This window comes from Aythya ferina (assembly GCF_964211825.1).
Source record: "Aythya ferina genome assembly, chromosome: 5".
Lineage (NCBI taxonomy): Eukaryota > Metazoa > Chordata > Aves > Anseriformes > Anatidae > Aythya > Aythya ferina.
Genome location: NC_140301.1, coordinates 979,529 through 1,005,378, shown reverse-complemented (window position 1 = coordinate 1,005,378; position 25,850 = coordinate 979,529). Strand labels below are relative to the sequence as shown.

The window sequence follows — 25,850 nt, the reverse complement described above, 5'->3', positions numbered from 1 at the left end:
AGATCCTTAGGTAGCGTTACACTGATAGTTTCAAGATGGTTATGGAGTAAAATCACATGAAAACAAATGTTTACAGAAAGACTCAATAATAATCTTATACTGATAAAGCAATGGGGGGAGGAGAGAGAGAATCCACTTAAATTTGCATATAGTAAGGCATTGATATAAACCTCCATTTTTTTCTATCATTTGGCAAAGGGCAAGAGAAGGATCTCAGTCATTATAGTTGTATAGACTTCTAGCCAAAACCGATTGCTACAAACATAAAAAAATCTTCTTAGCCCAGTAAGTGTTTCACAGAAAAAAAAAAAAAAAAAAAAAAAAAAAAAAAACAGCCAAAATTTTATGTAAGTTAAAGGAGGCAAGACCATATCACCCCACGTTCCTATATATAAGTCTAGTCAAATTTGTATATACAGAAAATTCATACATACTCATCTTCAGCATGAACTGCAAACATTTATAGCCTGGAAACAAACATTCAGGGAGTGTCCAGACTAGCCTTTGTAAACAGCAAACAATTAAGGCGAAACTATACTGCAGACATGCCTGGATCCAGACAGCATTTCTTTCCCTCTGGCTGAGCGAATGGAAGCTGAGTGGAGAAATAACCTTTTTCTGGAAAGCAAGCTGAAGCCCTATTACTCCAAAGAAAACCAGTGAGTCAAGAAATGGGTTTGAATAAAAAACAAGACCTGTGGCAAAGCAGACAAAGCCAGTAGCTGTGGCATTTGTTGCTCTTTTTCTATGGAACTTCGAGCCTGCATTCAGGGAAAGAAACACAGAAGGAACACTACAGAATAGGACTTGCAGCAGCAGTGTTAATGTGCTTCAAAATATTCATTCCTTATTAGGCAACTAATCAGCTAATTGTTCCAGTGCTTGAGAACAGTTGTGTCTTTTCCAACAGAGAGCAGCTGGCAACTAGTGCCCAGCACAGCTTGCCCAAGGACTCTGTCTCCTCCCCTCCCAGCACAGAGCAGCAGAACGGGCCAACCATTTCGTCACAGGAATGTGATGAAATGACAGTGACAGTTACCCTGCTCATCTTATTTCAGGAGACAAGCCAAAATAAGACAAAGAGAAGCTGCACAGAAATTACTTGTTCTGCTTCTGAGCGTGGCTTTTTGTGCAGCTGTGCAGAGTGATGCAACTGAAGCGCGCTGTCCACTGCTTTATAAGGTGCTCTTTGGTGTCAGACACTGGAGCCATGAGGCACCAAACATTCATGTCACATCCATGGGAACGTATCTTCCTAAAAGAGCACACATGCACCACCTAGTCCAGGAAAATCCTGAATAGTGCAGTTTTAAGAACAGATCTCATGAACCTGTTGGCAGAGAGAGCAAGCTGAAAAGAAGAGCTGGGTAAGTATTAGCAGTATAGTTCTGTAAAGTTTGTTTTGCCTCTCAGTTGAGAACAAAAGTTTCCATTGTGTCAACTACTACATTTCCTTAAGCAGTTTACAACACATCTTACTTCAAAGCTTGTTTGAAATCCCCTGAATTTTAACAGAATAAGATGACTAGCTACGTATTAAATTTCCAATAGAAGTGTCTTTAAAGGAAGGAATTAAACCTTGAAATTAAAAAAGGCACAGATCACCTGTTAAAGAAAAATCATTTCCAAAGACATCTATCAGAAGACGCTTCAGCTACCATATTTCTATGACATTCTAGGTCATTGAAGCAATACTTATATTTTCCATTTGCAGATTTTGCGAGTAATCATTCTAGGTATAAGTTGAATGCTTTTTTTTTTTTTTTTTTTTTTTTTTTTTTCTTTCTTGCATATGCAGTGTCTTGGCAAGGGCTCTTGTTAGGCAAACAAAATCTGTATAAATCACCCACTGTTAGGCAGGCAACTGAGTTGTGTTTTACGTGTCATGAGAATTACTATGAGATAAAATCTATACTTAACAAGTCAATCTGCTCACCCAGTACCCATGCCAGCAGTGATAACATCTGCTGCCTTCACGTGGCTGCAACTTACCCACACAACTGTATTCATCTGCTTTCTCCCTCTGTGCTGCTTATACCGTTTCTCTCTTTGCCCCCTGCTTTTTCAAACCTCAGAACAAGGCACCAGCCTTGGCACAAGACATCACACCTCATGCTCAGCCTGTGCTGGGCACCAGTGACCCCGTGGAAGAAGGGAAGGGGGCCAGCCACTAGCTCCTGGGCAGGCGAGCAGTAGGAGGGGGAACTCCTTTGGGTGAAACATCAGGCTTCTTCAGGAATGCAACACCTTTGAACAGCACAGTGCAAGCACCATAAGCAACAACTGGGACCAGCATTTGTTCTTCCAAATTGGGACGCTCCCTAGAAGATTTCTAATATAAGGGAGTTATGATAATTGTTTTTCTAGGTGCGTTTTAGTTCCACACTCTGTTGCTTTTAAACCCAGCACAACACTGCAGAACTGAACAACTTGCCAGGCACTGAACTGAGCTACCCCACCCAAAGCAGGCCTGTCTGCAACTTAGTCTCAAAACTTCATTCCTACAAGGGCTATGAAAGAAAGAAGGAAACCACAGGAAACCATGAGGATGACAGGTCTGGGTGAGCAAGACAAATATTTCCCAAATACACCACCTTGGGAAAAGCAAAACTTAAGATTCTTATTGAATATTCTAATGATTCCAGATGTTCAAATTACGGTATTAGCAAAAAAAAATTCCCCCTCTAGTACTGCAAAATTGTGATTCTTTCATATGATGAACAATGGATTACTGTAACATATGATACCAAGGTGACACTGAAAACAATAATGAAGATTCACCTCAAAAACAAATAAACAAAAAGAACTTAATAGCAAAGTCACTAGCTCTACTCTAAGTCAATCACTTGGATACATACATATATGTAAGGTAGAACTTGCGGTCCACAAGAGCAAGCTCTAATTCTAATTCGGTTTGATTGTGCACAGTTGGTTATAATTAGATATTTCTGTTATATAAAATAAAGTGACCGGTGGTGAGATATATTCTGGAGTCTGCAACTAGCTTCCTTCCTTCATCTTTCAGCCTGGAAAAGAGAAGGCTAAGGGGGGACCTCATCGCAGTCTACAACTTCCTCGCAAGGCTGAATGGAGAGGCAGGTGACATACTCTCTGTAAACACCAGTGATAGGACCCACAGGAATGGTGTCAAGCTGAGGCAGGGGAAGTTTAGGCTGGACATCAGGAAGAGGTTCTTCACTGAGAGGGTGGTCGCACACTGGAACAGGCTCCCCAGTGAAGTAGTCACTGCACCAAGCCTGTCTGAATTTAGAAGAGATTGGTCTGTGCCCTTAGTCCCATGGTCTAAACTTTTGAGCAGACCTGTGTGGTGCCAGGATTTGGGCTTGATGATCCTTATGGGTTCCTTCCAACTCAGAATATTCTATGATTCTATGATCTAATAGAGCTTGAACTGGTATCTTTGGGGCATGCTATTTTGCAACGTATGAAAAGCAGAGCTGAAAAAAACAGCTGGATGCGCAAGCTGGTTGCACAGGTTTACATCTTTTCAGAGTATTCCACCCTAATCCAATTTAGCAATTAATTTCAAGATGTTTTTACATCCTTTTTCCCCACATGAGAGTATCAACAAGCTCAGTTCTGAGAAAAGAAAAGCCTCTCTTTTCCTCCACTGTTTTCTATAAAAACAAACCCTGCCTTTCCCCTCCCTGAGCATCTGAAACAGTTTTTGACCATTAGCTGAGATGTGCACAACAGTAAACTTACATACTAACTATTTCAGTTGCTCTACACCAGATACATTTGATCTTATGATCAAAATGTATTTTCATCTTGAACATTTGCATCTGTGCTGTACACCTACAAGCTTTCGTCATGAATATAGGCTGTGCTCATAGGGCTATGCAAAATACCACTGAGCTTTAAACCATAGTTCCTAGAAGTGTGAGAAAAGTAACTACGAGAAAAGCTCAAGGTCTGACAACTTTTATTAAGCAATTTATTGCAATACTCTGCACCCCTACAACCTCAGGGAAAAGGCTGGGATACATGTTCATATGCCCAGTGTTAATTAGATGCAACTTGTATGAAAAATATGGGGCTCTTGCCAATACAAATCGGAGTATTCTGTAATTAACTGTTAACTTCTGATTTCAAGAGGATGGTTGCAAAGAAAGAAAAGCCCTTTTCCTAATTATGCATTGCTTTTGTATATTTAATACTTTCAATATGAACAAAAATAGAACTTAGTTAGGGTATCATTAAGATTAGATGTCCAAACTACTTTTCCATTTACTCATTAAAAAGCTGCAATATGAAAATTGTCAGGACAGGGGAAAGTTCAGATAAATTAGTTTGTATAGAAATTACATCTCCAGATAAAAAGCTAGTAAATGCGTAATATCAGCCAGAACAGCTGTAACATTATGTATGGTTTAGCAAACCATACTGGCATCAATTTTCATCTGGTGTCCAATCCAAAGAAATATGTATTACGAATGCATTGACTTTGTGATCAGAACAACAAAGTCCTAGATGCTGTTTCTTTCTCATACTGGCATTAATTAGCCTTAGATTGTAGGGTTCCACTTGAAAAATAAGAAACACAGTAATCAAAGCCATATCCATATATGCATAAATATGGCAACAGTCAAAAGTCATGAATGCTTACCAAGAAGTGTTTAATCTTATGAGATCTCAGAGAAGAAACAATAAGTTCCATCTGTTTCACATCCTTTCCAGTGCAAGAAGATGTTTCAAAGACCCCCTCGGTATTGTGCTGCTAGTGATCAGCTTTTTTCCAACATGTATCTGCCCAGATGTGACACTACATTCCCTCATGGAAGCTCTTAGCCACAGGCTGGTAGCCCTCGCTCAGGCCAATTTTAACCATTGTCTTCGTTACACATGGTCAGCCTGCAGCAAGGAGTGGGTTCACAAGGCAGCTTCTGGTACTCACTGAAGGAATGGGATAAGGGAAAGGTCAGGATGCTTTTATGATGATCTTGTGTGAGCACAGCTTCAGCACGAAGGGTGGGGATCAGTGCCACCCAAGAGTGGCCCCATAGCACAAAGATAAAGGAGCTGCAGAAGGAGGTGGGAGAAGTGGGTTTGGATCCCCTTAGGCAAAGGAGGAACCTAAACCTGGGTAACCTGCTTTCTGGATGAGACTTCAAAGCTGGGACTACTCGCTTCCCACTCACACACCCTGAGGTGTGGTTTTACACACACCCCTCGCACAGCGCTTCTTAATGGCTTTCTGGAGGGGTGCGCACCCTGACTGAGCAGTTGCCTGGCTGCTTCTTGCACTGAGCCCCAGCTGGCCCCATGCACTATGCAGGGAGCTTCCTTCAGGACTCTGTAACTCCCTTCTCACTTCAGTGGCTCTTTCTCTGTGCCTCAGTTCCCCATTGCTGAGAGGAAATAGCACTTCATTAACTCATTGCGGTGAAGATGAAACACATTAAAAACTAAGCTGACAGAGGACAAATACAGAAAACATTTGTAAGACTAACAGCCTGAAGAGGGACACGAGCCCCGAGCACCTCCTGTGACCCTCTGAACCACATCCTGGCTCCATGCAGAGGTATGCCCACACATTAAAGGGGGAGTCTTGGAGCTTCTCAGAGGGCCCTGAGCCCACAGTTAATTGCATTAAGGCTTATATAGCTCCTGTAGGGGGAAAAGAAAAGCATCTCGGGTTACGTTAAGGTTGCTGGGAGCATCTCCAAGGGCACTAAATTGCACAGGTTAATTATTCTCTGTCAATAAGCTTTGCTGAATATAAGATTAAGATGGTTAATTAGCGTAAGTTCAGTGCTACATTCGACAACCTATTCAAGCAATATGACTACAATGAAGAAGCTCACAAACTGCTCAGAAGAAAGTGTTCTACTTAAAACAGAAAAGCTTTTGTTTGGAATATATGATGTTCCGTTTCTCCAATTAGTTCTGTTTGGAAAAAATTCTGGTGAAGTACTGCTAATGGATTCATTGCTTATTTTTTAGCTTAGCTTAATAGCATTAATACAATATATGTTATTTTGGGACATTAAAAATTGAAGTTTTTAAAGCTTCCAAATACTTTAGAAATATATTTCACTTACTGAATTTTTATTTTGCTGATGGTATAACTTATCTAACATTCATTGGAACTAATATGATCCCGCTTAACCCAATGGAAAAAAAAAAAAAAAGATATTGTTTTCAATATAAAAAGACCCCAAAAAATCACATTTTGAATAACACAAGGTAAATCCCATTCTCCGTTTAACTAATTTCTTACAGTAGCTTCAGTACCCTTCCTTTCAAATATTTGTATTCTAGAAGTTAGAAGTGTTTAAGTGTTTTTAATATGATTTATATATTTATTTATTGTTAATGCTCACAAACAAATACATGAACAAGCTGAAAAGATTTGTTAGTCCCTCCTAAAATGCAGGATCAGTATATAAACTTTCTATCAAGCTCCTTTCTTGCTACACTTAAAAGATTAGTGACAAAGAAGAAAAAATTTTGAATTGCAATAGCTTAGTGTATTCCACAAGTTAACAAAAGAAAGAGGATTGATTCCTTTGCTCCCACCCCAGGAACAGACATTTTATTGTTCCTCTGTTTGGTGACTGTCCACAACTTCTCTGAATAACTTTCATTCGTTAATGGCCAGGTACTGTAATCTTACCATCTGACATGGCAGAAGAACAAGATGATTCTGAATAGAGGAGCAGTGGAAAGTATTTAAAACAGACAACCAGCCTTTCAGTTACTACAATAATACTGGTACAGAGACAGAGAAATGTCTTGCACAGGACAGTAAGTTGACATTCAATTCCTAGAACAATCTGTGTAACAAAGGAGCAGTATAATGAAGATCAACTTCCAGTATTTAGCATTCAAAAACTGAGCACTACAAGCTCATTTGAAAATCTTACTCCTGGAAAAGGTTTATAAATGTTAACAGATGTAAATTTCTTTTAAAAAACCCTCAGCTCCCTTTCAAAGCTTATGAAACTATGAGAGTGAGATAATTCTCATCTAGAAATCACTGGTTTGTCATAGTGTTTGAATTTTATCTTGCTTTCAAACTGCTTTGATTAATTATATCATTGAGCATTAACTACAAAGCCTTTTACATATTACATGTCCAGACTTAGAATCATAGAATCATAGAATATCCTGAGTTGGAAGGGACCCTTAAGGATCATCAAGTCCAACTCTCGACACCGCACAGGTCTACCCAAAAGTTCAGACCATGTGCCTAAGTTCACAGTCCAATCTCTTCTTAAATTCAGACAGGCTCGGTGCAGTGACCACTTCCCTGGGGAGCCTGTTCCAGTGTGCAACCACCCTCTCTGTGAAGAACCCCCTCCTGACGTCCAGCCTAAATTTCCCCTGCCTCAGCTTAACCCCGTTCCCGCGGGTCCTGTCACTAGTGTTAATGGAGAAAAGGTCTCCTGCCTCTTGACACCCCCTTACGAGGAAGTTGTAGACTGCGATGAGGTCTCCCCTCAGCCTCCTCTTCTCCAGGCTGAACAGGCCCAGTGACCTCAGCCGTTCCTCGTACGTCTTCCCCTCCAGGCCTTTCACCATCTTCGTAGCCCTCCTCTGGACACTTTCCAACAGTTTCATGTCCTTTTTATACTGTGGTGCCCAGAACTGCACACAGTACTCGAGGTGAGGCCGCACCAGCGCAGAGTAGAGCGGGACAATCACCTCCCTTGACCTACTAGCGATGCCGTTCTTGATGCACCCCAGGATACGATTGGCCCTCCTGGCTGCCAGGGCACACTGCTGGCTCATATTCAACTTGCTGTCTACCACGACCCCCAGATCCCTCTCTTCTAGGCTGCTCTCCAGCGTCTCATCGCCCAGTCTGTACATGCAGCCAGGGTTTCCCCGTCCCAGGTGCAGGACCCGGCACTTGCTCTTATAATATATAACTTATAACTTAATATACCTGCTCTTCCAATACACAGCAAGTTGTATGCACAGGCTTCAAAATACAAAGCAAATGTTTCAAAACACCCCTAAGCACCCAGTTCCCTTTCAGAAGGAGAGAACTCATATCCACGTAGAGGTAGGCGGCTGTTTCTATGCAGAGATCATACTGTGTTGCACACCTCCTGGTCTCTGCAAGCCTTGCAAGATATAACCATGTAACCAAAATGTTAGGGGAAAAGAAAGGTGCAGAATGTCCTGAAGGGACAAGACCAAAGCATTGCTCTTCTCTGACCCTGAAGGATGTATTTATGTTCATTTACAACGTTACCGTGCAGATGCTTATTTGTAATGCCTCAGAAATCATTGACACAACCTCTGACACTGAAGTGCAGTATATTAAGTCAGTTCATGTCCAACCACTCTCAAATGACGTCTTGCTTATAATCATATTTCTCACCTATTTAAGATGCCTTCAAGGAAAAGAAACCTTGTAAAAAATAGAGGATACAAGAAGTTAATGGGGTGCAGTCACCGTAGTTTCTCAAATGATCAGGGAGCTGTTAATAGGGAGAGCAGAATGAAGAAGAAGGGAGAGAGTCTGCTGAGGTAATGTAAGACCAGCAGACAGTGTCCCAGATTCCTTGCTGAATCCATAGATTTCCCCGAATTAGTCAGTCTTTCTATGCTTATAGAAGAATGACAACAACAATTTCTTCTCTGTAATGAATAAATCCCTGCTCACACAGGAAATGAACGTCTTCCCACCAAATCATTCCAATGCCAAGTAAAAAACAAATTAAACAAAACACACACAAAAAACTGTCTTCAGGTGTTTACATTTGCAGGATTAACAGGTACAAAGTCAATGTTCTCCCAATTAAAACACTCTATACTAACGGAAAGACATCCCAGCAAACAGAAAATGAACTTCACTAGAGTAATATACTTTCCTCTATAAAAACAAACAAACAAACCAACCCACAAAGCACATTGCAAGTAAACTGACAGCGTAGTACAATAGCAAAAAAAATTAAAAAATCAAACTGTGTGATTTGAGAGAAAAGCTGTAAAACAAGTCTCTGACACATCAAGGTAGGGAGAGGGAAAAGAAAGTTTCAAAGTTTGAGAAAGAACGTATTACACAGGGGTACACTCTCAGAGAATAGAATACACACACACACACTCCTAAGGCATGTTGTCAGCTGTCAAAAAGAAACAATGAAGGCAGCTCACCAGAACTCAGAGAAACATTCTCTAAGAGCATCCCCAAATTTCAGCGTAAGACTTCCAAAATCTTGCAAGATTAATTCATTCAGTGATGTAGTCTCTCCCCATGAAGCGTTGAGGGCACCAGGAGAAAAAATGCAACCCTACACCCTTCAATGGAAACACATTTTAATGTTAGAGCATCCAGCCAAAAGTATAAAATTATTTTTGTACTGATATCTTCCATTTCTTTATCAATGACTTGGACAAGGGGATTAAGTGCACCCTCAGTAATTTTGCAGATGACACAAGGTAGGTGTGAGTGTTGATCTGCTCAGGGTAGGAGGGCTCTGAATAGGATCTGGGTAGGCTGGACTGATGTGCTGAGGCCACCTGTACAAGGTTCAACAAGGCCAAGTGCTGGGCCCTGTGCTTGGGACACAACCACCCCCCGTGCAGTGCTATAGGCTGAGGGAAGAGTTGCTGTAAAGCTGCCTGGCAGAAAGGGACCTGGGGATGTTGATCCCTAGGTGGCTCAATATGAGCCAGCAGTGTGCTCAGGTGGCCACGAAGGCAAGCAGCATCCTGGCTTGTATCAGGAATAGTGTGGCTAGCAGTACTAGGAAAGTGGTCATCCCTCTGTACTCAACTCTAATGAGACACTCGAATACTGTGTTTAGTTTTGGGCCCCTCGCTACAAGAAAAGACATCGAGGTGCTTGAGCGGGTCCAGAGAAGGGCGACAAAGCTGGTGAGGGGCCTGGAGAACAAGTCCTATGCGGAGCGGCTGAGGGAGCTGGGCTTGTTCAGCCTGGAGAAGAGGAGGCTCAGGGGCGACCTTATCACTCTCTATAGGTACCTCAAGGGAGGCTGTAGCGAGGTGGGGGTTGGCCTGTTCTCCCACGTGCCTGGTGACAGGATGAGGGGGCATGGGCTTAAGTTGCTCTAGGGGAATTTTAGGTTAGATGTTAGGAAGAACTTTACTGAAAGGGTTGTTAGACACTGGAACAGGCTGTCCAGGGAAGTGGTGGAGTCACCATCCCTGGAAGTCTTTAAAAGACGTTTAGATGTAGAGCTTAGGGATATGGTTTAGTGGGGACTGCTAGCGTTAGGTCAGAGGTTGGACTCGATGATCTTGAGGTCTCTTCCAACCTAGAAATTCTGTGATTCTGTGATTCAGTTTTGGGCTCCTCACTACAAGAGGGACACCCAGATGCTAGAACACGTCCAAGGAAGGGAAATGAAGCTGGTGTCTAGAGAACAAGTCTCATGAGGAGCAGCTGAGGGAACTGAGGTGGTTTTTTTGTTTTGTTTTGTTTTTTTAAAGCCTGGATAAAAGAAGGCTTGGTGAGACCTTATCACACCCTACAATTACCTTAAAGGAGGCTATAGTGAGGTGGGGATCTAACTCTTCTCCCAAGCACCAACTGTTAAGATGAGGAAATAGCTTTAAATTGCACCTAGGGAAGTTTAGGTTAGATATTTGGAAAAATTTCTTCATGGAAAGAGTTGTGAAATAGGGGAACAGGCTGCCCAGGGAAGTAGTTGAGTCATCATTCTTGGAGGTCTCTAAAAATGTGTAGACGTAGAGCTTAGTGAGAGGGTTTAATGGTGGACTGGGTTAAAGGTTGCATCTTAGAGGTCTTTTCCAATCTAAATGCTGTGCAATACATAGACACTAAAAAAGGTGATAGATAACATTTTGGCTTTGAATTGCTTCAGATTCTGGAAAGAAGCAGGAGACAAATGGCTGTAACTGTAGTACAAGAAATTGGATAAAACAATAGAAAGGAAGGAATAATAGAAAGTATGCAAAATAAAGAAAAAGCCTTTTATATGTAAAATATGAATGCACATTCTGAACCATTAGTTCTTTGATTTTGTGAAGTCTGATAAAAACACCGTGCTTGAAAAACTAGACAAGAAGCACTTTCACTGACACAGATCTATATGAAATTTCTTGCTAAGAAATTATTTGGTCTTCAGGGAGAAACCAGCTACTTTTAACCCTTCCGGCATAGCAAAGTGTACAGCTTAACTGTCCAATGAAAGGGGTCTTTATAAGACCACAATATGCATATTGTTCTTCTGCTGCCCTAATTATTGTAAAACATCCACTTTACACTAAGTGGCTTTAGCCATACCAGCAGCATGATACTAATGGATTTGATGATGGCAAGAATCATGCAGATAACATCTGCTTTAGCTATTCCATTACAATAAACGTCCCAAATTATTGGCTAGGTTTAAATGGAAATAGTGATGGAAATGTCACAGTTGGAGATGTCACGAAGGTCACAACTATGTGAAATGAAATAGGAAATCATGTAATTAGGTCATGAGTCATTTTGATTGCTGTGAGACATTTTCATAGACTGTTCCCAAGCACTTAACTCAAATACTCAGAGAACAAGTATTTCCTATATAAACTAATATCCTTTAGGGGTCAACAACTGTAAAGAAGATTAATAAAGCCTTCATTTGTTTAACGATCTGCTCCTTAGAAACAATAATAAAACCAAAAGTAGTGGCTCATTTTGATATTTTAATCTTAGTGGTTCAGTATGAAATAAACCTTATGAAGGTGAAAGAACATGGAAAAAGGCAATAAGCAAGAACAAAGAAACATGTAATCACCTCAAGAACTAGAAGATATGAAAGATTTTTCATTGCTAATTTTCTGGAAATTTTCTACATGTTTTGCTAAATGCAGCATCCTTTTAGGTTTCACATGAGTACAAGCGACAGTAAGCATAATCAAGGAGCTGAAAAAAATCATATACAGCTGGCAAAAAAAATAAGCCTGAAAATGCCTGATTTTAGCAAACTATTAATGGACAGGGAATGTTCCTGATGAATGATTTGTATTTAGATGATTCTGATATTTTAATATTGCTTAATAGAGCATTAAATGACACTAAAAGAGAGATTCACCAAAAGTTCAATGTGAAACAGGAAACTGAATTTCAGACACTAAAAACGTTAATTTATTCATCCTTCATAATAACAGTTATTTTTACACATTAAAAAAATCTTCTTTAGTATAAGTAAGAGAAACTAGGAGCTATGTGTTATCTTCACACCAACTTCACTAACAGACCAAGTGTTCATTAACACAATGAACATTTGAAGTTCAGTATTTTGCTAAAAATTATATATTCGTATGTGGCTCTGAAGCTACGAGTTTACCACACTGTTTACTGCAGTTGGTGCACCATTGTTTAACCATTTATACATGGGATGGACATACAAACGTGAGTGAAAACCCTCCACTGTCAAGCTGTCTGTGAATAACTGATGAGAATGAATAGCACATTTGTTGCAGACCAGTGAGGATTTAATACACAGTAGCATGAAGTACTTGTTGATTCTACATAAGGAAGGTCATAATGTGTCATCCACCAGCAAACAATAGTTCAAACTAAACAATAAAACCAACAACCACCATACTTCAGACTCTAATCAGTATTTCTGTAGCAGAATATTTCTGCTTGACATCCACAGCTAACTAGCAGGTTTGTTTCACATTGTATAACTCTGGGAATCAAGAACAGAAGAGAAGCTGTTGCAAAATCTCTGCATGCAGATCAATAATGAATTAGCACAGAGATTTTCTTAGTTATTAGAAAGGATGACTGGCAACAACCTGCCTAACTTGTCGGTAGGAAGGGATGAAAACAAAAAGCAACTCTGCCACAAATATTAGAAGTCATATACAGTAAAAAATAAATAAAGCAATAATAAAATAAATCAGTAGGTACTATTTATACATATCCTTTTGTGATGTAGACTATGGAAGAGAATGTTTGAAACTCAATACATTAATGTTAAAACCAGGCATTTTGACTGACACATCAGAATGAAGATAACTCAGACCTTGTACAGGTTTTTCATACTCCATAGAGTTTTCGTGGCAATATTGCAAAGAGCAGTATGAAAGTAAGTGTATTCCTAAATACATCTCCAGGTAGCAAGGGCTTAGAGCCCTACCACTGAAGCAAAAGCTCAGGAAATGAGCTGAGCTTCATAAGAGCAGAATTTTGCAGTGAAAACTCTAGATCCCCCTCCCCCACACACTGTATCTATTTGCAGCCTGCCTTCTGTCCAGCACTAACCTCCAACTCATACTAAGCTGTGAAGGTAACCCCCACCTCCCACCCCACCTCTGGTCATCTCTTGCCTGTGGAGAAGCAGCCACAGATGCAGCATCATCTGCTGTAGCACTTCATCCAGAAGAAAGATGGCGTCAATAACACAGCCAGCTGGAAGACAGGGGATTTGTTTCCAATTTATTCCTCTACGTGTTCATGTGGCTTGTAGCCTAACACTACTATTCGCATTTCAGAATATATCATGGTACATCAGTCACATGGATATGATACATAATATATGTATGGTACATAACATCACATGGATATACTATTCAAAGACACTCCTCGGTATCTCAGGTCCTGTTCACAGGTGAACATCAAATGCATTCCTGCCCAAAGGTCAGTAAAGTAACACTCAGCAGTGGTGAGGCCACACCTGAAATACTGGGTCCAGTTCTGGGTTTCCCAGTACAAGAGAGACACAGAGCTACTAGAGACAGCCCAATGAAGTGCCATGAGAGTTAAGGGAGTGGAGCATCACTTGTGAAGAACAGCTGAGACAGCTGGGACTATTGAGCCTGGAGAAAGGGTGGCTCAGGGCAGTGGGGAATCTTATCAATGTATATAAATACCTGAGGGAGGGAGCAAAGATGATAGTCAGGCTCTTTTCGGTGGTCCCCAGTGACAGGGCAAGAGGCAATGGGCAGAGAGTGAAAAACAGGAGGTTCCCTTTGAACGTCAGGAAGCACTTTATTGCATGGGTGACAGAGCACTGGCATGGGTTGCCCAGAGAGGTTGTGGGGTCTCCCTCCTTGGAAATATCTAAAAGTCATTTGGACAAGTCCCTGGGAAACCTGCTGTAGGTGGCCCTGCTTGAGCAAGGGGTTGGGCCACAGGACCTCTGGTGGCTACTTCTAACCATCACCACTCTGCAAGTTATGATCCTTCTTATGATTCTTCTCAGCTCCTTTCAGCTCAAAGCCATAGCAGAGTCTACCAGCATCAGATACTTTCTCCCATATTGTTACTGGAAGCAGCAGGACAGGGAAGTACCTAGCACTGTTTTCCATCCTTTGCCCAGCACCCGAGGCTGCACTGACTGCAGCTGCCCCAAGAAGGAGCAGATCCCAATTTACCTCTTGACAGGACAGCAATTGCCTGAAACCCAACTGAAGAACCAGAAGAAACCAAAAATAGGTTTCCTTTACTAACTCCTCCCCCTCACATGCATGTACTTCCACTAACTTTGAGAAGCTGCAAGACAAAACACTCTGAAGGCAGAATGTAGGAGTAAGGATTGGTTAGCTTTTATCATTCTAACATGAATACCATGGTGGTGATGAACTAACAGCCTACTTGAAGAGATTGCTTTTAAGATGCATAGCCTCTATCTGACACTCCTAGTTCAATGAACACACCTATCTAATGCTGCACCTTTCTATAAGAGAGAAACAAGAAATGCAGGTGCATGTGTTTGCTAAGGCCTGCCTGGGTTGCCATGACTATGCCAATTTTTGCTGATAAAAGATGCTTTGATACTACATCACATTTGTACTGTCAGGCATAAGCAACAGTCCTAGACTGAGTTTCACAATAGATATTGATCTAGTATTAGACGATTAAAATATCGTCTTGATAACACCCCTCCAGTCTTCTCTACCCTTTTGTACTTCATCCAGTTTAGACAACAAGACAAGCATTTTCACTTTCTTGCTCTTATCTACTGGATCAAAACTCCAGGTACAAAGTGCTAGTATCTGCAAGGTGTTTTATGTACACACCAAAACATCTCTGGCTTCATTAAAAAAATTAAAAACACTAAGATAGTAAGAAAAAGTAAAACAAAATATAATATGCAAAATAGTTTAAATACTAAGGTCTAAAATACACTTTTAAGATATGTAGACAATATTTAAATCAACTGAGATAGATTTAGTGATGCCAAAGCCAAGTTTGCACCAGGTAGTGTCCAACACTCACAGGTGCACATGCATGCACAGCTCTTTGTGGAGAGGTGGCAATCACTTTTCCCAGCCTGACATTTCAGGTGCTTCACCTCTCCACCTTCCTCCTGGCTCCTGAGGCCTCCAGATCTCTCTCTCTCCCCAGGGGTGGCAGACATTCTAGCACAGCACAGGCACAATGTCAGGAGGGGACACCTTTGTTTGCCTGTCCTTGAAAAATTGTGAAGCTACAAAAGATCATTAGAGGCGTTCCAAGGTGGCTTTCACACATTCTTCTGTCTTCTATTTCCTTAAAAGTCATGTAATAAGATAATGAAACCTCCACATTCAGAGGGGCAGAGGCCTTATGACATTATTTTGTAAGTGGGGAGCTAATGCTTAAATGGAGAGCACATAGCAATGTCCCACTGTGTAACCAGCTGCAAAGCCTTCCTTTTCTTCTGAAAGAGGTTTTAAAGTGTCACACACTTCTGCCTCCAGCATGTTTTAGAGAATCACAGAATCATCTAGGTTGGAAAAGACCTCCAAGATCACCTAGTCCTACCTCTGACCTAATACTAACAAGTCCTCCACTAAACCATATCACTAAGCTCTACATCTTAACATCTTTTAAAGACCTCCAGGGATAGTGACTCAACCACTTCCCTGGGCAGCCTATTCCAATGCCTAATGCCCGTTTTTAAGGGAACAGCCCTCTGTACTTGGTAATTCCTCTCCAGTTTAATTACTCTTTCTTTTTAATAAATACTTAAAGCAACTTTGAACAGTCATCATTTATTATCCCAGCTTTACTGCTGGCAGCTCCTTAGAAATTAAGACACTGAAGAAACTCCTATCCATAAAACCTGTAGTGCTAACTAGATCAGTTACAGTTTCTGTAAGCAGCATCCTCCAACATTACTCTCAAATCTTTGAGAAATACAGCTCAGCAGTAATACATGATCTATAAAAGTATCTGTGGCCATTCATGAGAAAAATACAGGCTTTGCTCTTTGTTTAAGTACTCAAACATCATTTTTTCCTCCATTACTTTTGAAGATTCAACCACCATCTGCAATTTGATCTGTTAAAGTAATTAATCCTTAGAGTTCAAGTATATTTTATGCTTATTTCCCTTTTAAGGATGATCTTCACAGCCTTCGAAGTCAATCCAGCCAAACTGACGAGGCCTCCAATACAGTAAAGTCATCCAGTCAGACTTGAGGACATCCAAATCAGCTCTGGAGACATCTCCAAGTGTTTCTGGGACACTTAAATGATACTACATTCATATATTTCATAATCTGAACTTTCAGACAGCTATTTAAAATAAAAGCTTAGATTCAGTTTGGTCCTGCAAACCTAGCTTTAATAGCATATGCCAGAATCATACCAAAAATTTGTTCCCTTTTTATAAAAGGAAAATTACACTGTAAAAACATGCATAAGGCTTTAGTCAAAAGGAAAACTATCTGCTTAACTCTAAAATGGAAAGGGAAATAAATAGTTAAAAATCAGGATCTCTGCCAAGTTTTCTCTGTAGTGTTCTACCAGCTTATTTGTTCAGTAATGTAACTCTTATTTGACATCACTGACTCAAGGAAAAGATGCTAGGAAGAGACAAGAACTTAAAATTAACATTTAGATGTCTAGATGCTAAGATGTTTCTGGTAACAGGGTTAAGGAATCAGTTGTTCTCTTGGAGGCAAAGCACCCTCTCCTTGAATTGCAAAAAACATTTTTCATGGCTTCCATTTAAAGCATAAGACTGTATGGTGTAAATGACTTGAGTATAAGAGGGATCCCCCACCCATCACAGAAAAAGAAAAGATGGAAATGGTATGATTTCAGCTAACAGAGTGCTTGACTTCCAATGGTCTTTGAAGTTCAAGATTCAGACACTGTGGAATCATAGCAAACAAATACAGTTAATTATTAATCTGCAGTTTGTTAGGCTACTTTGGATTGCTATACAAAGCAGCAGTGTGGCTGAATAAGCACAGTTTGATTTCCCTCTTTCCCCATTGAACTTTGACACCTCTGATAAATTTCAGTACTTGTGGCTTGCTCTGTTGCTGAAGCTTGCATTACCTTTCTAGGAGTACATTATGCTTCCTAGAGCACAGAGTATTATTCTGGAATTCTTGATGAAGTATAAATCCTTGCCAGTTGCATCTGGAAATCTCTTGCTCCTTTGAAATAGGAAACTTGCACGCATCTTAGATTTTTGTTGCTACAATATTAATTAAAACGGTTGTTACTGGGTGTGAGGAAGCAATCTCAAATCTTTAGTATTGCATTCAGTTTTGGCTATAAAGCCAGAGAAGCTGAGGTCTGCTAAAGGCATTTTAGCTAGTTTCAAAGCCATCTTGTCAATACACAAGCATTACACCTGGAGTATCATCATACAGAAGAATACTAGTCATTTACATTTCTTTTCTCTATTCCTTCAGCTCAGCCTTACCTTCACTGAAAATGAGGGCTGACAAAAAGGTGATGGAACAAGAAGCATCTCTAATAGGACCTGAGGCTACATAGCTCCACACAAATACTTAAACCTAGAATCTGAGTCCCTTGATTTAGTCATATTGATTGAGCGCAGAAATAAAAGATGAAAATCTCAAGATGTGGCTTAATACAATATGAATGCCTGCTGGGATCCAAATGCAGTAGAAGGCTGTGGGGACCACAACCATCACCCAGACACCGTAACTTGGGGGAGGCACCGGGGCACCCACAGTCTCCTCCTACTGTGACACCAGTCACCCTGCCATGAGTTGCACCTTAAGGTACAGATGCTACCAGCTCTTGAGGTGGCTCTGTGAAGTGTAGCTTTTGATTCATCATTTGAGAGCTTCTAGGTTGATTTTTCAGTTTCCTCCCCATCCCACAAGCTTATGAAATACAAGCTTTCATATTCAAGCCTTGTTTAGGAACTACCATACCAGACAGCCTAAAGACCCAAGCAGAAAGGAGATCAACATATCAGAGTAAGAAAAGATGAGATTCTTATGGAATAATAAATATGGAATTCTTACGGCCACTTTGCAGCATGGGCCTCAGCAATTCCAGTCTTCCACCAATTCAGCAATCTTCCTGAAAAGCCTGCCAATATTTCATTTTCTTTCAGTTATCTACTTTTCAAAGTGATATACTTTTCCAGTCGTACTTTACCTTTATAGACCTTTACCAATGTTGAAATAAAACATCCTGGCAAGAAGGGCAATGTTTGAAGTCTGGAGATGTCATCACAGACTATCAAATAAAATACCCTAGGGCTCCAAGAAAAATCGAATACCTTCCCACTCAGAAGAAAACAAGAGTTTTATTCCCCTCCCCCCATACCAACTTCATTAATTAACAAAGTATATGCATTATTTACATGTAAACAATTGGTGCAAGAACAACTTCAGCTTCAGGCAACATGGGAAGATTCAACTGGTCACGAGGATAAGAGGAAGGGTGGAGCACCACCACCCCTTCACATGGGCTACTCCAGAAGTCACCAGTTAAGAAGCATTCAGCATACACTCTGCCAGCATGCAGTGGAATATACATGTGCCAGAATGCTCAGAGAAGGCATCCTTGTGTGTCAAGAAAACTGCAACCAAATTGTAACACACTAGAGAGGAAGCTCTATCTTGTATTCTCTTGATCATTTCAGGATATGAAGGAACGCAGGGTTGAACCTGCCTGTGTAGTGTAGAAGAGCAGAACTTGTACAGTGCATTATATTATCAGATGTGCAGTAAATTACTTAGAACATATTTCCTTAAACTGTTAATCAACTACTATCTTTCTCTGCCTCAAAAGGTAAACCCTGGATATATACTATCTGAACAGGAAGAACACCACAGCCTTAGATTAGTTCAAAAGTTAAGTAAGCTCTGACCCTCTTATTTGTCCACTTGCCCTGCATCACAATCATATTCTAGATTATTTCTTAAACATGATAACACATTAAATATTTGCATGCATAATAATTTGTTGGCTGCATCATGTAGCTGTTCTATACACTCACTGCAGCATACCAAACTAAGTAAATAGCAGCAATGAAACTCACTGGCATCAGGAAGAAAAGCCCAAAGACAAGCTAGCATGAGCTAGCACTCAATTGCTTGCAATTGTGCTGTCCTCTAAAACATAATTAGACAATAGTAAGAACCAGATTCCTATACACTTTTGAATAATTTGGGATTAAACTATTTTGCTTCAATAGGTTGGTTCCTCCACCTGAGAAAAACAATGGTCACTAGATAAGAGACATGATCAGTCTTCATTTACGGGTTGAATTCTGCTTTTAAATACAGTCTCAGCAAGAGGCACATTTCTTTGTGCTGGAAGACAGAGAAAGCCATGTACTAAAAGGAAATGCTAACACTTGGCTTGAAACAGTCCCTGTTTTGGAAATGCTTAGGGACTGGGAGAAGCGCATACCAGTGGGTCTGATGCACTTAGACAAGAGCTAGAGAAGTACCTTATTCACCCTCTTCCTTGCACATTGCAGTCATACTCAGAAGGACAGCAGCCTGTTTGCACAAGTTCAGTCCTGCTGTTTTTCAGAGAGTTGAGAAACAGAAAAGGATGTGGGGAGAAAATCAAGTTTAGGATGTTGTTTCTCAGCTATTTTATACTACCAGTTGTGTAAGTCAGCTACACTAGAGGTGAATTCTGTGCTGAGCCACTGGGATTTGGGAAAAAAAAAATCTTTAAATAAATTGTGTAAGTTACTGTGATGTGTTTTGACCTTTTGCAATTCACGATTTACAGAAATGTTCCTGACAAGGAGGAAGAGGAAAAAAAAAAAAAGTTGCTTTTCTACCCTGAGAAACAGTTGTAAAATGTATACCTATACCATAGAGCTTACAAATGGCAAAACCATGACTTGGTCTGAAGAATAAAAAATTTCTCATTTATAATTTCTATCAGATGTCAAACCCCATTCTAAAACGTATTTAAAAAGATTCAGACAGTTAGGGTAGCTTGCGCAGTCAAATTGAAAATTTTGCAAGGGAGGAATGAAGTTGTTTTATATTTACTTAAAAAAAATATATATATATATATATGTGTATCAAACTGAGGCTAATGGTTTTAATATTAGAACAGAAGCCCTGAGAACCTAGCCCTCAATTATGATCAGAGGGTAAGTGTTGTACATGGCCATTAGCAAACCACCTGAGTTCCTGAGTTCTCTGCCTCATTTTGCTTGTATTTAAAACAGGAGCAATTAGAGCATTTCTGAGAGATACTGCAAAATGCACTTAATGATGCTTAATTTAGTTAATGAGTTGATCAAGATTCACTTAATGAAGCAAAACTGATAGTTAACTAACTTTCTGGTACTTGAAAATCTCTGCTGTTATGAGGTATTGTTATTCTAATTGTTAATGATAATTTCTCTTCCAGTTTGTTTTTAAAATACCCAAAAAACTATTCAGCCAAGTCCAGTACTATTGTTGAAAATCAGCACTCCTTCTGCAGTGTTGACTTTCTGGTATATTACCTGGGTAGTTGTTAAAACTGTACTACATGTATGTCGTGCCCCAGAACAGATACTCTAATATGATTTAATATCACATTTGAATTATATCTGCTTGGAATTTCAAGCTAGCTTTTAGCACTGAAAAAAATAGTAATTATAAAGAACTTTGGACACTGGTGGTGAATCTTCCAAAACAGCTTCCAAAACTAGCCATGTTTTATTGGAGAAGTGTGTTATTCTAACACCCCAAAAATTGAAAGCATGGAGATGTTACATACAACATCCAAGTTACACTGTTACTGTCAAGACTATAAGCAAGTTGAAAGAAAGCCCAAAGCTGAGATAAGGGCATAGAAGTTTCAGAGGCAGAGATTTTGGTACAGAGCTCTGCGAAGCCCCACCTCTCATAAAGGCTGTTCCTCATACAACATTCACTAGTAGCACGCGATCCTCTCTCAGTGTAAGATCAGCTCCCTGAGGTTGTAAACTATTATTTCACTAGTCTAGCTTTGATTTTTGCTGCCTCTGACTTGCTCAAAGATATTTCTTTCATCCAGCTTCTCTGCATATGCTTATTCACATGTCTAAGACTTTGTTTGGACAGGTCATCTCTAAAATCCATGACCATTCTGCTCTGATTCTGTATTAATAAGTAAAATCAATAATCAATCAGTACAACACTTACTTTGGAAGTTATATCTCCTTATTCAGAAGTTTTTGCCAGCCAAGTGGGAAAAAAAGAAAACTTACTCAAAAACCACATCTGTTAACTTTTGTTGTCCCCCGTCCCTCCCCCCATCAGGAATGAACCACCCAGGGAAATGACAGAAGGCTCCTGTGGTTTGCACCCTTTGCCTCAATCAGCTATGAGAAGTTTTTTCATCAATTTTCTTCTGCTTAGCTTTTCTTTGGCCTTCCATACTGGAAATTGCAGCTACTGCTGCACCATCCTGGGTATGATCTCAGGATCCCATGGTCCTGCTCCGCCCACACAGCTCTACAGCAGCCTGTAGTCTAATGGGAGAACATATTAAATCTGATCATATGCAACAAGAGTCCTAAGCCCAGGTTTTTGACCCCACAAAAACCTGCCTTTCTATTAAGAGGCCACTAATGGCTCATAGGCAGCAAAGGGAAATCACAGCTGTGAGGGTTCCTCCTACCATTGCCATTTAGGTATGTGCCTGAGACTGCAGGTACCACTGTGTGGTGTAAATGCCTGCAGTAACTAGGAAAATAAAACTAACATTCACATTTTTAAGGAAAAGGTACAGCATTGAAGAGGCTTTCAGGATAGGGCACAACTGCATTACCTGAGCGTTTCCTAGGCTCCAAACCTTAGATGCTATTGCGCTGGGGAAACTTGGTGTGCTAGCTCTAAGGAACAGCACGGAGCGTAGAGTGGAGTGGAGACACCACGGCTAGGCTCTGTAATCAGGTGGGGCCTCAATTGTTCTTGTGCACAAAGCTGCCTCTTTTTGCCACCCTGAGCCAAAGACCTGTCATGTTTTGACAAATGCTGTACCCTAGTGTACTTTTTGCTCATTATAATATCATTATAATACCAAAACACACCTCCATCCCAAAAGCTACCCGCCTCCAAGGTGCGACCACCCCTCACTGAGCATGCGCGCTGAATTTCTCAGAGCCTATTACTTTAAACGGAGACGGGAAAACTTTACACCAATCATAACTAAGATATGCTTGACTAGAGCCACTCAAGCTCCATCTAAAAGATAGAAAATAATATAAATTGGCCTAAGAGGGGATGTTAGGGAAGATACCACCGTCAAGGGAGATACCATCCCGAGGAAATACAACATCCTTAGGACCTCCTGACTCCTGGGATCAGTCGACGGGCTGAGCCTCTCTTCCCCCCTCCCATTGGGATGCCTTTGGGTGAGATCTGAATACTTGCTTATAAATCTCTATAGAGTCCTTGATCCTTTTAAGGTGTTTATTTCTAGGCTGTGTACCTGTGACATCTATAACACCTGTAACATCTGTAACACCTATAACACCTGTGTATTTCGTGCATACTAGCTTGCTTTTGCAGACAGTCCCTATCACCGGCAATCCAAAAGAACCTGATTATCTGTTGCTGTAATAAACCATACTTTATTGCATTGTGATAGCTCTCATTAAGTGCAACTAGGGTGAGGGTGGTTAACCGTGATTGTTCAGTGTTCTGAATCCAACCAGACCCCCAGACGGTTAACGCGTTTTTGGTGAATGTCCGACTGGTTCAGTACTCTGAATCTGACCAGGCCTGTAACGGTTAATCAGCTACATCCCTTAACGCGACACACTGCAAGCAAGAACACGCGAGCACTGCCAATGCACTGATCAACACACTACCAAACTCATACTAGTCCCAGAATTAAAGGAATATGAGCATGAAGGGGAGAAACCACAAAAACATTAGGAGGTGCTTTTATCTACTAATTTTTGGGCAGCAACAGGAAAGTCTTGGGCTAAATATTTCTTCCTGTATCAGGGTTCAATCTGCAAATTTTGTTTATCTTTAACACCCAGTGGACACAGATAATGACAGCTTGGATCAAAAGGCAACTTTAGTAGATCTGAATAGGCATGGAGTGAATAAAGTTGCAAAACCTGATGACAGAAAAGATGAAATTTGATGTTTTTAATATCCATTTACATTTATAACATCTAACACATAAAAGGGACCAAAAACACCCCATAAATCTTCAAAGCCGACAGCATAATTGACAAGGAAAATAGTCCAGTCATCTAAAGATATTCTGCAACTATAACTTAAGCATGATTCAAGCAATTAAGTTTTATTTCTTTAAGGACTGTATGCTACTTGCATTTCTACTTCTGCTAGAGGCAGGAGTTTCTGGCCTTATCTAACAGTCCACTATGGTTTCAGTTAGCAAAATTAAAGCTGACCATACCAATACAAGTATTTAATTTTTATAGCTCAACCTGAGCTTCTAATTAATTATATAAACCCTAGGAAATGGTGTAATCCTAAACTTCCTAACAATTTGAACAGACATGACATAACACAACAAAATATTACCTTGTGTAACCTGTATGGAAGCATTCCAAAGGTCTGCTTTCTTTAGGTCATATCCTTTTTTTAAAAAAGGAAAAAGCTTGATATGCATCAGCAAGCTTGCAGGTAATTGTTATGAGACAAGCAGTTAAAACAAAAGCTGTAAAATACTCTAATCATACCATGGATTATATAGAAGGTTGGGAGAGTACAGTGGAGATCCAATGACAAACTGGTTCATGCAACTCCACCTAAAAGCATGACACACAACTAGAGAAAAATTTTCCACTTGTTGTTGAACAATTTCTTAGCCTTTCATTGGCCCAATACAGAGCTCTAGAGATATAGTTCAGCTATCATTTAATTAGTTCTTCACATCTGGACCTTTCTTCTATTCTTACTCTACAGAGCTCTAATCAATAAAGTCAACCAAGAAAATCAAACTCTAGTCTAAAAGAGATCTTGAAAGCTTCCTATAGAAAGCAGCTCTTTGACATTTTCCAGGGTGATCTACATGATCCAGAAGGCACAAAATAACAACTTAAAGCTATTTGACTATACTTGCTCAAAAACATAGAAATATAGATTTGAGATGACAAAGACTTTCCTTTCCATTTCCATAGAATTAGATACAAAAATATCCCCTCCTCAAAGTGCAGTAATATTTAGTTATCTGGAATATATTTCCCTGTATTAACAAGAATCTCTACTTTAGACTTAATTTTCATTCAATTCCATCCTCTCCCAAACAAATATCACACACTAGCAAAACTGTGATCATCAGTAGACTTGAGCCATGAAAGAGCCCCTTAGTAAGTTCTCACATTCAATAGAACTTATTAATGAACCTGTACACAGTGACCTCACAACTCAGCCTTGTATTAAATACATCCAGCTTGTAAGATGCAAAGTCAATACATTTACAGGCTGTTCGAAGTGTGTAGTTAATCCACTCCTCAAAAGATTCTCAGACGATATTGCAGAATGGAAACATCAAAATATTACTGTCTTCTGGCAACATAGTTCTTTTTTTTTTTTTTTTTTTAAATTCCACTAAAAATCACAAGTCACTGGGCTAAACATGCACAATGGATAATACAGCTCAAAAGAATTTCTTTTTTGCACACAGATGAATGACATACAGAATCACAGAAAACAGGATTGAAAGAGACTTGAGCATTTTGATTGTGCTGCACCCAGCTTTCCTTTCAGGCGCAGTCAACTCTCACATGAATAATGAATATCTAACAGGTTCCTGAAGATCTCCCGTAGAAGCTTCACAACCCAGCATTTATTCCAGTACCTTACTACTCCTGGCATTAGGAAAAGCTTTGTAATGAAGGTTAACCAAGAGCTCCCCTCCTACTGTTTTAGCCCCTTAGACCTAATAAACACCAAGTAATTAATAATTTTTTATTTCTTCAAAACTTCTGCATAAGCGTGGAGGTTGATTGCATCTCCCCTCTGCATTTTGTTCACTCAAACAGTCTCCTTTTTCTTTCAAAGGTCACATTTTATTTTTTATGCTGTATTCTAAACAATCTTTCCCAAAATTCATTGCTCAAAGGAAATCACAGTGGGTCAGATGAAACTAAGAGCCTTGGATGGAGTGGATTACTTTACATCTGCTACAAAGGATACATCAACTTAACCATCCCCATTTGTATTTTATTTTTTAGAAGAAAAAAAAAAAACAACAAACACATTGACCACCATTTGTATCCACCAGAAGCCTTAGCAACATTTTTAAACAAGTTTTTTCCCCTAAAGAATAACTATAAATAACTATCCCTGTTATCTATGTCAGGCAAGAAGAGCTTATGAAACACTTACCTCTTTCAGTATTTGCTTTTTGAGGCATCCCCACTCTCATCCTCCTCTTGTCCTCTTCTGCAACTCCTGAGTGTCAACAGAATGACTGCCCCGAAATGATAAAGCAAAAACAGAAAACACTTTTATTCTCATTCACATATCCCTACTTTTAATCAACATGCTGCCTACAGCACCCTGTAATCTTGCCCACACTTTGTCAGTTCATCTTACAGTTTTAAGCTCCTCAAGGCAAAGCAGTGGAGTATCTTGTTTTCTTACAATCATGTACTATGGCTCCTATAGTGGCTTGACCACTAATTGAAGCTGTAGCTTCCTGTTGTCACGGAAGTAATGTAGTACAATCCATCTACATCCAAGTTGCTTTCATTTGCT

The 25,850-nt window shown here is 40.0% G+C and overlaps 1 long non-coding RNA gene across 2 annotated transcripts in view; it reads right to left on the bottom strand.

The window, feature by feature from the left end:
* LOC311437059 overlaps window positions 1–25,850 on the bottom strand; it is a 60,549-nt gene that overhangs the window by 9,679 nt on the left and 25,020 nt on the right. Inside the window, exons 2-5 of one of the 2 annotated variants that reach the window (XR_014693258.1) lie at window positions 25,479–25,563; window positions 23,828–24,958; window positions 23,670–23,723; window positions 23,064–23,236 (exon numbers count right to left, since the gene is read on the bottom strand). This is a non-coding gene — a long non-coding RNA (uncharacterized lncRNA). Of the gene's footprint in view, window positions 1–23,063; window positions 23,237–23,669; window positions 23,724–23,827; window positions 24,959–25,478; window positions 25,564–25,850 lie in introns of those variants that run through there. The other variant, XR_014693257.1, reaches the window with a different exon arrangement.